Below are 12449 nucleotides of genomic sequence, written 5' to 3' on the forward strand. Positions count from 1 at the left end.
CTGCAAACCCCTCAGCTCCATTGGTCCTTTCTCCAACTCCTTCACTGGGGACCCTGTACTCAGTCCAAGAGCCTTCTTTACAGCTTGTCTCTTCTGAGAATGACTTAGCAGACTTTTCTGTTTATATTCCCTTGGGCAATGGAGAAGCCCAGTGAATCTACTCAGATTCAGGTACTTCCTGAAACTATTTTGTGTTGTTTAGTTTTTATTTTAATGGAACTTCCCTGCAAGTGAAGTATGTCACCTTACTCCACAACAGTACTTCTCAGCCTTCCTAATGCTGTGAACTTTTAACACAGTTACTCTTGTTATGGTGACCCCCAACCATAAAATTATTTTCATTGCTATGTCCTAATTTTGATAGCATTATGTATAATAATATAAATATCTCATATGCAGGATATGTGATATGCAACCCTAGTGAAAGGGTTTGACTCCAAAGTCATCACAACCTACAGACTGAGAACCACTACCTTAGAACATCCTCTTGCTTCACCTCTTTATAAACATTGCATCCTAAGATACCCTCTCAGTTCACTTTCCCTTTACATCCTGTCTTAGGATATTTCTCTTCAAAAAGGAAGGCTTAACCTTTCAGGAAACTGCTACACATATGTATTATTTCTATTCTTTCTACACATAATATTTATTAGTGAGGGTTCTCTTGAAAAGCAGAGTTGACAAATGAATTGAATATAAAGGTATTTATTAGATTGGTTTACATAACACAAATTGAGTCGTCTAAAAGTGTCTGCATTCCAGGAGACTGAGAACCCAGGAACTCAGTCCACAAGGCTAGGTGCATTGCCAGTGTCCATCTGGTTTTGAAGGACTTCTGGGTTGCTGATGACCTTCAGTCCATGATGGAGAGCCAAAGAAACTAGATTCTGATGTCAACAAAGGATGGCAGCAGCAATGGTAACAACAAAGCAGATACACTCACTAGCAAGGAACAATGTCAGGCAGGCCAAAGCAGCCCTGCTCTTGCTCAGATCTCTATCTGGGTTACTATCAGAAGGTACTGTGAACTCTGGGTAGAGTCCTTCTGTACTAATTAATCCTTTCAGTAATTACAATCACAAGCCCTCATAGTGAAAGTAATACTAAGAAGGAAACTCATAGCTGTAACTACTAATATTTTTTTAAAATTGTTTTATTCACATTCCAAATGTTGCCTACCTTCCCAGTCTCCTCTTGAAGAATTCTTCACCCCTCCCCTTTGCCTCTGATAGGGTGCTGCCCTGCCCACCCCATGCACTCCCTCACCCAATCTCCCACCTCAGTCCCCACCAAAGGCATCAAGTCTTTACAGGATTAGGCACATCTTCTCCCAATGAGGCCAGACAAGGTAGTCCTCTGCTTCATATGTGCTGGGTGCCATGGAACAGCCCATGTATGTTCCTTGGTTGTTGGCTTAGACTTTGGGAGATCCCAGGGATCCGGGTGGGTTGATACCTTGGTCTTCCTGTGGGATTGCTATCACCTTGAGCTCCTTCAATCCTTCTCCTAACTCTTTCATAGGAGTCCCTTACGTCAGTCCAATGGTTGACTGTAAGTATCTGCATCTGTCTCAGGATGCATCCTCCTTAGGCTAGGGAACATTCTAGAGCTCTGAGTCCTCACATGCTTTCCTCTCCTTGGTACTCTTTAAATTAATGTTGATACTGGGGTTTATGGAGCACCAAGCTTCACACAGGTCTTCTCAGAGAACTTCAGCATCTCAGGTAGCCAAACAGAACTGATTATCTTCATAAGAACACATTAACTGGAAAATAAAAAGCAGAATTATGCTGGTAGAGTCTCTCAGAGGACAGCCATGCTTCTATCATGCAGGAGCCTTTTGGGTCTGGGTTACCTCTTTCAGGATAATATTTTCTAGTTCCATCCAATTTGCCTATAAAATTCATGATGTTCTTGTTCTTTTTTTTTTTTTTTGCCAATTTATAATTTTTTTGTTAGATGTTTTCTTTATTTATAATATCTCCTTTCTCAGGTTCCCCTCCAAAAAAAAAAGAAGTAAAATAAAATAAAATAAAAAACTAAAACAAACCCTTGTTTCCTCCCCCCTCCTCTTGCTCACCACCCCACCCCCTCCTGCTTACTGGCCCTGGCATTCCCCTACACTGGGGCATAGAACCTTCACAGGGCCATGTATAGCAGAGGATGGCAAGTTGATCATCAATGGGAGGAGAGGCCCTTGGCCCTGTGATGTTCTTGTTCTTAATAACTGAATTTCCACTTTGAAAATGAACCACATTTTCTGTATTCATTCTTTGGTTGAGAAAATCTGGGTTGTTTCCAGCTTCTGGCTATTACAAAGAAGGCTCCTATGAACATAGTGGAGCACATGTCCTTGTGGTATGATGGATTATTTTTTTTTGGGGGGGGTATATATCCAGGAGCAGTATAGCTGCATCTTCAGGTAGAACTATTTCCAATTTTCTGAGGAAATGCCAGATTGATTTCCAGAGTGGCTGTACCAGTTTGCAATCCCACCAGCAATGGAGGAAAAACATAAACCTTAGGATATCTTAAATAAACAACTTAACGATGTACTTTAGGTCCTCAGAAAACAAGAACAAACCAAACTTCAAGATGAGCAAAATAAAAGGAACAATCAAGGTCAGTGCAGAAACCAGTAAACATGAAAACAAACAAAGTAACAAAAACCAGTGGACATAATTAGGAGATATTTTAATTTTTTTTGCAAAATTCTATATATTATTACAATATTCAGTTTTCTTTTTGCAGATATTGTATCCTACCATTTTAATGTAATTTTCATTTTCACATATTCTTTATTTTTTTAAAATAATATAAGAATTTTGTCTTGCATCTCTGCTATTGCCTTGATATATTACAACATAATTTAACAATTAATCATTGTTGGCTACTTAAAGCGTGTAATTTTAAAAATCCATGCTAAATCCGGCTAGGTGTGTGCAATAGTGGTCTTGCCTGTTCCTAGCTCGGTGCAAGACCCGAGATTGTGACCTCTGCCCGCCTGTTCCTCCTAGCCAAAGCCTTTCCCATAAATGCCTGCTTTGCCTCCACAGAGCTCCTAGATTGCTCTCTCTCCAGCCAATCTCTCCGTGGCCAGCTCTGCCAGTGTCTGTCCCAGGATCTGGCTCAGCTCTGCCAAACTGCCCACCTGAATTGTCCTGAATGGAAAACACCAGACAATCTTAATTTTTAAAATTAACTAGAATGACACAACTGCTGGGCATGGATATATTGTTACAAAATTCAGTTTTCTTTTTGCAGATACCATAGCCTATCATTTTAATGTAATATCATTTTCATATATTCTTTATTTTTTTTTAAATAATATGAGAATTTTGTCTTGGCTCTCTGCTATTGCCTTGCTATATCACAACATAATTTATCAAGTAATAAGTTTTGGCTACTAGGTTGTTTCCTAGTTTCTTTAGTATATGTTTAAACTTGTAAAGAGCATGTTTGCACCAAATGCAGGTCACATGACTAGCTTATGCCGCTTGCATGCTGTAAGTGGCTGACAGAAGGGTGGCTCTTCCTTGTTTGTTTGTTCCAGAACTTTCTACTGTTTACATACATTCCAGCCCCAATGCCATCTTCAGAAACTTTATTTGCCTCACGTTTCTTTTCTGGTTTGGATAAGGCTTAAATATAAAAAACCCATCTGTGAAGCATATTGCATATGCACATTGAAGGCTAGAAACTCATTTTTAATTAAAACTTTATTCGGCACTCACAGTTCACTTTGTCCTGCTTTTATTATGAAACACTTTAGTCTTCTCCCCAAAACACATATGTCTGGAGCATTTCAAGATGTTCCTTGTTGTTCGTGTGGGACTAGTTTCTGTGTGCTGTCAGTTCACTGCCATATGTCCCTGCTGTTCATTTTGTTTCCTTCCTAGCATTTAAGGAGGCAGCATCTTGTATGCAACGCAAGTTCATCTTGTTCCAGCCTCATCTGTGAAACTTGTCAGGTGGTGGAAAAGCAGAGTGGAGACTGCAGAACACTTGTGTATTAGGTGTCCAGGGATTGGGGGAGGGTGTGGACTTCCAGAAGCCCCAATGTGTGTGTGGAATGCGTCCAATGACAGCTCAGTTCTTGCTCCACATGAATGGTTATGATGAGGTCATATTTGATGGTGTTTAATCACAACACAGGTGGTAGAAATTGCAGTTCTTTAATATAACAAAATCCAGGCTGGGGCTTGGGAGGGTTCAGGAATTAAACACCCCTATATTCTTGGCAATGACACATCTCTCATGTTCTCTGAAAGTCTCTACATGATTGCACTGCATGATCACAGATGTTTTTGAGAAAAGCTGTTATGCCTCAGTCGGGGAGAATTAAGAGTTGAGCTAGCTGAAAAGCAGTGATGTTTCTGTTAATCTGGATTGGAAACAGCAGTTCTAGCTACACTAGAAGGCTTTCTTGCCTTTGAAGAGAAGAAATATTAGCCAGAATAGGCTCTCTACCCTGTGTTATATCAATTCATAAAGCACCAAATTGTTATGTGACATCTAATGAATGAAGTCTTATTATCTGAAATTATCAAGTAATTAATTATATTTAAACTTGTTCTAGCAATTAATTCACCCTGGTCTCCTAAAACATACTGAACATATCTTATGTTTTCAGGTTTATTATAATATTATTGAAAAGTACATATATTTCAGGCACGCTGTGTGATTCTTTGTAGTCACTGGACAATTCTGGCTTGTGGGTGTGAACAGCAGTTGTTGGACTAGAGAAGAGACCTTTGTATCTGTGGTGTGGCCTCCTCTAAGCTAGCTTGAGAAGTGGAAACTTAAGGGTCCTTTGGAAAGTATTGGCTGGTGTTTTGCTGGGAAGAACACATGAGGGAACATTTCACTGAAGCAGGCACAGGTGAAAGGATGTTCTGCCAAAGCAAGCACATGAAATGACATGTGATGAAGGATTCTTCGTTAATGACATGCATAAATTGGTCAGCCTTACTTTGTATAGTTGAGCTGCATTTGTTGGGACTCCATGGAGAGAAACTGCACACACACAAAAAATCTTCTGGTGTGTGATCCTCCTATAGCTGAGGGCTGATTCTATCATAATCCCGCCTTCCACAGATAGCCACGCCTCTCTGCCCACCTCCTGCTAATTGCCACACCTCTCTCCAAGTTACAGTTGCGCCAGAAGTCCCGCCTCCAGAGACTGAAGATGAAGCTGCTGATTGGGCCAAGTTGCTAACGAACTTGGGGGAGGGATTTTGCTTTATCTACCTGCTTACTTGTAACAAGGAAAATTCAATGAATGATGGAGGACTGAAAGCGCACCATGTGTTGGTCTAATTTTTTCAAACCCTTCCTGCATTTCCGGTACCCCAAATTATTCAGGCCTTGACCCCCCTTCCAGAAAACCCATTCATGTGAGTGGCTGCTGGCAGCCACACTCGTGGTGTGCTGAAGGCTTCTTGCCACTTCTACAGATTCAAGCTGATTGGCAGAGTGATGTCAGCTGAGACAGACACACATGCTGGGCAAGACACATGGAGGACCAGTGATGTTTGGAGGGAGTATAAATAGGACTCCACAGACCGTGATGGAGCTGATTTTGGCTTGCGTGCATAGCTAAATGCTTCTTGTCATATATCTTTGCTGATTTTTGTTTTCCTGAGAGAGATACAACTGAGAACTTTGCCTGGTATTCCTATTGGCCCTGGTTCCTCCTGCTGACTTGTGCCAATTTGGCTGAGGCCTGGCTATCTCTGCTAGGATGGGCTACTGCTGCTGCTAACTTGACACTACTGAATTGGACTACTGGTGTATCTCTGAAGTGTTTGCCAGTAGATCAGGCTGCTGCTGCTGACATGTAAACTGAACTGCTGATTTTCAAACAACAAAGATTGGATCTGCTCCAAAGAACTATTTCTAAACAGATCCACATCCCTCATATCCTTTCTTTTCCACTGCCTCTGGTTGGTGTTGGGCTAGAAAGGAGGTTAAAGTGTTTAAGAGACATCACTAAAATTAGAGTTTTGAAAAGTTAAAGTTACAAGCATGTCTCAATTTGATTCTCTTATCTTTTTTTTTTTTTTTCTGATGTTTTGGCGTTCATCTTTCCTTTTCAGAACTTGAATTTTCCCTCCAGATTATCTGCATATGTTATTGGGCATTCTCAGAGTCGGGTTATTATTCCAATCCTGTTTATCTGGCCATGATTATTGAATTCTTTTTTCTTACAGCTGTGTAGGAGGAGTAGAGATGGACTTCATCAGAACCTTCAAATTTCTACAGACAGTATGAACTATTGTCTGACAGGCCTCTTCCTCCCTTCCTTGATCTGAAAAAGAGGAAATAATGGTAAGCTCTAGAGCCACCATAGTCTCCACTGTGGGAGCCCTATTCCTCCTGTGCACCAAGGCCTTCGTACCATGGAGAGGATAAAGCATGGCTGCTATACACTGAGTGTCTGGTGGATACTGACCTCTGTTATTCACACAGCTCTAACTATAACTTATTAATTCATTTGAAATTTCTTTTATTTATAAGAGTTTGTGCATTTTTACCTTTTTAAAGAGACCTGAGATTAATTTAAAAGATATGTGGTGCATAGCTTGCTGTGATTCAAAGACACAAACAAGCTATAGAAAACTAAGTCAATGAAGATGAACCTCCTAAATTGTTCTGAATGGGAGCTCCATCTTTCCCAATTGTGGCTCATTCTACCCATGCATGTCCTTGCATAGAAGTTCCAAAATGTATTTATTTTGATCCATGTCACCTCTCTACTGTGATCATGCAGTATTTTCACTGGGCACATTTTCTTAACAGTTTTGTGGCCCTGAAGTTTAAAAAGATGTTTTTTTGCCTTCCTCTTTTATGACTAGAAGCAAAACTATTTAGAGCTGGTTAGTTGATTAGCCTGTCTAACTCAGAGAATGGGATGACCATGAACTTGGCTGAAGATTCAGAAACATAGCTAGGAGCCAATAATTATTACCAGATTTCAAATATCAGTAAACACTTCAGGGGTGCAGCAGAGAGAAAATAAAATACACAAGGACTTAATGGCTTCTGTCGTGGGAGTCTGTAGGGCCGGTTAGAAGGAGTTATGTGTTACATGATAGCCTTTTGTTATTTGTCTGACTGGGTTAGTTGAACCTTATTACTACTCTGTCTTGAAAAACATAAAATAACCCCTGGCTACTCCCCACAATGTGTAGGAAATGGAAAGTTTTGTGGTTCAGCTAGAGCCTAGCTTCAGAAATCACAGAGGCATGGCATGGGACGACAGCAAATATTATACACCATTAGATGAAAAAAATCAATGAGCCTGGTTCCCCATTCTGGTCCCATCTCAGACTCTGAGGGTAAAGGATCCCGATTAGGGAATATTTCTTTATCCTTCCCAGTGAGGGGGAGGGAAGAGTAAAGGACTGGGTAGAGATGTCAAACTGAGATCCAGGTCTGATGGTAGCCTTGATTCTAGGATCTCTACCATCTCAGAGTTGCTTTATGAGGCTGAAGTGGTCAGTGTCTTTGTATTTAGTAGCCTCTGGGATTTGTGCTGCCTTCCCTATCGCCATTCCTCTAGTAAGAAGGATCTGCAGCTAGGGTAGTTCCTGGCCAATCTGGTAGGTGAGGCCACCTCTGTACACAGCTGCCAGTACTCATGGTTCCAAGTCTTCTATTTCTTCTTTTTAAATTAAATTTAATTTTATGTAGATGAGTGTTTTACCTGCATGTGAGAAAGTGCACCATATGCGTGCAGTACCTAAAGAGGCCAGAAGAGGATGATGGATCCCCCTGACACTAAACAGATTGCCCTGAGCTACCTACCTTATGGGTGCTAGGAACTGAACTCTGGTTATCTGGAGGAGTAACCAGCACTCTTAACAGCTGCTCTACTTCTCCAGCCCTCCAGATCTTTTCTTGGAGAACCTGGTGACACTTCCCCAGTGTCCTCACTATTTCCACTCCACCCCAAGTTTTATTCTAGTACTTTGATACAAACACATTAGAAGTGTGGCTGGACAGAGACCAGCTCTTTCTTCTCTTCCTGTTTCCTCCACAGGACAATGTCTGAAGTATCTCTCTGTTCTTTCAATATCACCGAGGAACATCACCACTTCTCCCTTAATAAAGCTGCAGATACAGAGCTTAAGTATGTGAGATTGGTAGTTTTTTTTTTTCCCAAGTAGAGTTCATAGACTTACAGCCTTGGCCTCTTCACCCAGCCCCAGAAGGATGCACAGGCATCTTTTTGCTAATACCAGCGAGGCCCTCACAGTATCTATAAATCAATGGACTCATGTGAACTTGTGTTGTTTTTCTTTTCCATCTAGACTTGATATATACCCTGCATCTATGAGGATCTAGCACTTTCCAGGACTCTTTTTCCACCGCTCACTGAGTCTGTGGATTGCTTGGGAATGCTCAATTTAATTCAATTCTCTCTGCCCCCTCTTCACTACAGTTGCCCCAATCCAAACTCCCATTCAAAGGAAGACATCTTTTTTGCTACGTGTACTAGTTTTTAAATTTTATTTTGATTTTTTAACTTTTAGCTGCCATATTAAAATGTAAATGTATACATAAAATTTACATATTAATTGGGCATAACATAAAGTAGTTATACTATTATTTATTTATTTATTTTATTTAATAGTAACAAATAGTGTAGTTCAGTTTATGATGAAAATCAAGCTCTCCCTTTTGCCCATGGATGATACCCGTCATCACATCTTTGGGTATTCTCGACATATCCTTTGTTGCTCTCTCTCTCTGACACATCTGGCAACTTCTCTGACTTTATCTATCTTATGTATTTTGTGTAAGTGAAATCATGCCATATGTGTCTGTTTGTCTTATTGCAGCAAGCACAGTGTCTTATAAGTCCATTTATACTGTTATGTATAACACAAGTTCATTTCTCATCATGACTTCATAGTTCTCTACCACATGTTGTTTATCAAGCATGTGCTGATATATCTTTTAATTCCTTCACATAATACTGCAACAGCCTCATAAATTCCTATCCTATAGTAACCTCTGATTCTACAATTCTCTCTGTTGCTGGAATGTTATTATTAGAGAAATACAATGCTGCCTGAATGTACTTGTTACTTCTACTATCTCACTCTTGCATTATCATTGTCATGTTGGTCCCCAAGGTCATCAGTGACATGGCTTGCTTCTTTCCTGCCTCATCTGGTGTATTCTTCTCCCACTGTGTGTTAGCCACACCAACTTCTCATTTCATCCCCAAAATGCATGTCCTTTTACTTACTTGTCTTGCTTTGCACCTCGATCTGGGGTCAAATGCAATTCACTGTATTTTGTTGCACAGAAATCTCACAAAGTAGAGCTAAATGTCAAAATAAATATTTTCTCATGGAGGCATCTCTAATTCTAGTCCTTTGATGTGTTCCTAAGGTGTTTTGTTCTTTACTTTCAATGCCTGCTGTCTTTATTCGCCTGGCCTATATTTTCTCTATGTTGACAATATATATCTTTTACTGTTGTCACATAAGCCTGACAAAGAAGAGCATCCACAAAGAATGCCCTGAAAGTGGATACTGCAGAGGGGGTGGGGCTGAATGTTCAGTTATAAGTCCCAGGTCAAGGATTAGTGTGGAAGCACAGAGGCAGGGCTATTAGGATGTAGTCCTTCAGCCCTTAGGCTTTGTTTCTTTGTAAAAGACAACATCTCAGAATGAGGTTGAGAGCAGCAGGAGAGGGATGGCACAGAGGTGGGAGGTGCTCTCTGTAAAATAATTAGGGCAGTTTTTAAGCCATCAGTTTTCTTTCTGTGCCTATACTTTTAATCTCAGATAAATGTGTACTTCTGCAACAAATTTGCATTTTCCTAGATTATTATATCTTTTATTTTTTTCCAGAAAGAGATCACCAGCAGTTGAGATCTAATTTTGGAATAGATCATTCTCTTGAGCTCTCTTTCTTACTATTTGTTTGGGCTGAAAACTGCACACTTAACAGCAAATTTGACCCAGGTGGGTGATGGACGCTGCCCCTCAGGAGGCTGTCAGCCCTCTTCACAGGAGTGTGTAAAGCGAGGCTTTGAACAGAGTGGGAAAGATGTCAGAAAAGCTCTGACCCAGGCTAGGAGAACAGGAGAGCTATAGCAGAGACCTCCAGGGGACTTCCCATTCCATACATCTATAATTCTGAAATTTATATGCAGACCACACTAAGAGATGGGGCAGTGCTTGACATTCTACTCAAGAGGTAAGGCATAGAGTGTTCCTTTTTCCCTTTCAGCAAAAGCTGTAGATTTAATATAAGATCGTAGTAAAAAGTCCGACATTTCTACTCTGTGGATCTGGGCTAAAGCTGAGATTTGATTTTGAAATATGAACATAAAGTGTAACTACCTCAATTTAAGTCACTAGGATTTATATTTATATATAACCTTTAAAGTTCTCCCAACTTTTTACCCTGGAGAAGAGAGAAAATTACAGTCATCTCACTGCTGGAAGTCTAGAGTGGCTTTCCTTCTAGGTTAATGGGAAACCTACTCTGCCTTTGCCTAGCCCTCCAAGGCCTCCACCTCTTCTGACTGATGTGAACTCTCACACCTGGGGACATCACTGTAAGTCTCCCATGTTAAATCGAGTGCTTTTGTGGTTCAAGCTCAATTGCAAATCACCTTTAAAACATTTTTTTTCTTGATGCTTTTAAGCACACGCTTTGTTTTGAAACTGTCCCTTCACAGTACAAAGCTCCTACTTAATGTTCAGACTGCTTGTGGCAAAGCCATTTTCACTCTGAAACTGCACCGTGGCGTTGTTTGTGCTGCTACTGCCTAGGCTGTCATGGGACTTGTTTCCCGTGTTCACCTCCTTACTGCCCCCTGGATTCTGCCTTGATTTTTTATGTCTGGAAATCAAGTTAGAAATATTTGATGTCATGCTTGAGAAGATTTAACCTTTATAATCACTCTCAATTCGGGGATGAAGAGATTGAAGTTAGTGCAACAAGGAGTGTCACAAAGCAAATAGCAAAATCAAATTATGATGCCAGCTTTGGCCCTTGGCCTTTTGTCTCTCCTGCAGTGAGATGAGGAAAGCTGAAGTAAGGACACAAAAACAGTTGTAAGAGCCGTCAACAGGCACAATGGACAAGCAGCTTCTTTTCAGGTGAGCTGGTAGAATGTTTTTACTATCTTTACACAAACACACACACACACACATTCGCAGTGTACATACTAAAGCCTAGAACAATGTTGAGGTACCATACAATATAGGCTGGGTGACTTCTTGTCTACTCACAGGTAAGCAGATGAAGCCTGCGACTGAGAACAGGACCTTGCTAAAAGTAGAAAACATAGTGGGGTGACAAGGTTGTAAAAGGGACACAGAAAAGTACTGCAGTGTGGGAGGCTGATGTACCACTTTGGAGACCAATTTGTATGACCATGGTAGACCCACCCAAGACCTTGGGGTAGGTGCAGAATTCCAAATCTCCTGTCTTCCAGCCCCACATATGTCAAAGCTGGCTTGCTCATCACCTTTAAAATATGTTTAATTTGTAGCTGATGTGCCTCCAAATACACTGGCATTCTTAATGTGAAGGCTTCTTTGCTTCACCTTGTGCTGTTCTGAAGCTCACACAGCAGTGGCCATCCTCTCTGAAAAGGTGGCAATACTTGCTTACTACCTTCCTATAGAAGTCTGTAGGAATTTAATGAAACTTCATGCCCAGGAGAATTTTGTAACCCCAAAGGCTGTATAGACAGCTGCTCCTAATTATTGCTCTGGGCTATGATTAGAAATCAGAAAAATTAACAGAGGCAAAATATATTTTGTAGTGAACATATGAATTTTAAATGCACTCCATAATTTAATATGCACTCATTCACTGGATATTTTTTGAGCATTTACTGGGTTCTCTGATGTATGTAATCCCTGGATGAACCCAGGGCCAAACTTTAAAGAGCAATGACCTATAACAAAGAAGAGTAGAAAAGAAATTGTGATGTGAGCATGAGATTGTTATGGTTGAAATAATACAGCATGTGGGAACTCAGAGGAACACAGACCACTGGGTGGGAGGCATCAGTAAGTTATTGGAAGAGACGATTCCTGAGATATGCAGGGGCTAGGAGGTACAGGGGAGGAAGTTGAGTGTTCCAGATAGAGGGAGCCACATGAACAGTGGTTAAGACAGAGGAAGAATGGTTTGGTGGGAGAAACTCTAGTGTTCTTTAGATGACAAAAATGACACAAACACATTTATGAATATACACACACACAAAACACACATACACACAAAAACACAAACACACACACATGTATATACACACATACACACAAAAACTCTCTGTCTCTCTTTTTTGAGGGCAATTTGTGAGGCCATGGTAGACCCACCCAAGACATTGGGATGGATTCAGGATTCCAAACATCCTGTCCTTCAGCTCCAGAGCTTACTAACTGGGCCAAAGATACCTGATACTGGCT

The sequence above is a fragment of the Mastomys coucha genome, unplaced genomic scaffold (genome assembly GCF_008632895.1).
Source record: "Mastomys coucha isolate ucsf_1 unplaced genomic scaffold, UCSF_Mcou_1 pScaffold18, whole genome shotgun sequence".
NCBI lineage: Eukaryota > Metazoa > Chordata > Mammalia > Rodentia > Muridae > Mastomys > Mastomys coucha.